Genomic DNA, 1,099 nt, shown 5'->3' on the forward strand with positions numbered 1-1,099 from the left:
TTACACTTGGTCCTCGTGGGATCGATACTTATTTACTACTTGGCAAAAGCAGTAGGCGCTGCGGTTGTGCGACAAGTTCTTAGGCGCCGATTGCGGGGGACTATAGTGTGATATTAATTGAATTGCAACCTGGTTAGACTAGGCATTTTATTCTCTGTTTTTCCCAATTAGTCCAATTCACTTAACTTGTTTTGTTTCTTTGCAGGTTAATTCTCATTCTATGCAAAGAAATAGAAGTCTTGGAAGTCTGTTAGAACCAGATCAAGAATTTGAGAGGGATTTTCGACTTCAATATCAAAGGAAAGCTAAGCTTAAAGAGTCCCTCACAAGCATCAAACATGGAGGATAATAGTAAAACTTTGAAGGAATTTGCAGACCCCGAGTGCTCAAGGATTGCATTCAGCGATTGCAATGCCACAGTTGAAGCAAACAATTTTTCAGTGCATGACCAGCACTCATGTCATTAATTCGACTAGAATCGGTTTGGAGGTTCACCGATAGAAGATCCACACCTCCATCTCTCTGTTTTTTTCTCGAATCTTGCGACACTGCAAAGCTCAATGGAGTCCCACAGAATGCAGTTAGACTCAGACTTTTTCCATTCTCTTTACTGGGACAAGGCTCGAGCTTGGTTACATTCACTACACGAAGGCTCTATCAAAAACATGGGATCAATTGCTCCAAGTTTTTTTCTTTCTAAGTATTTCCGCTTCAAGCAAAAGCTTACTCGATTCGAGGAACCAAATCCACTGGTTTTTTTATCAAAAGGATGGTGAATCAACAGTATGAAGCTTGGGATAGATTCAAGGAACTTATGAGACTATGCCCACACCATGGCTTGGAGAAATGGTCGGTTGTGCAAACATTCTCGATGGATTAAACTATAACTCTCGCATTTAGGTTGATCTCTGCATCGGAGGAGCTTTGATGAACAAAAAAGTGGATGATGCCTATAATTTAATTGAAGACATGGCTCTCAACCATTGCCAATGGGCAAGTGAAAGAAGCACCACTCAAAACCTGCGAGGAAGACATGGGGTGGAGACCTTAAACTTAATTGCGACCAAGGTGGATGCTTTAACTCAAAAATTTGACAAAG

General features: G+C 41.0%; 1 non-coding gene across 1 annotated transcript; it reads right to left on the reverse strand.

Annotated features, from left to right (window-relative positions):
* Nucleotides 1-730: 730 nt before the first annotated feature.
* Nucleotides 731-840, reverse strand: LOC120271354. The gene has a single exon (XR_005539967.1). It is a non-coding gene; the product is annotated as a small nucleolar RNA R71 (small nucleolar RNA).
* Nucleotides 841-1,099: the final 259 nt, after the last annotated feature.

This window comes from Dioscorea cayenensis, chromosome 10 (assembly GCF_009730915.1).
Source record: "Dioscorea cayenensis subsp. rotundata cultivar TDr96_F1 chromosome 10, TDr96_F1_v2_PseudoChromosome.rev07_lg8_w22 25.fasta, whole genome shotgun sequence".
NCBI classification, from domain to species: Eukaryota; Viridiplantae; Streptophyta; class Magnoliopsida; order Dioscoreales; family Dioscoreaceae; genus Dioscorea; species Dioscorea cayenensis.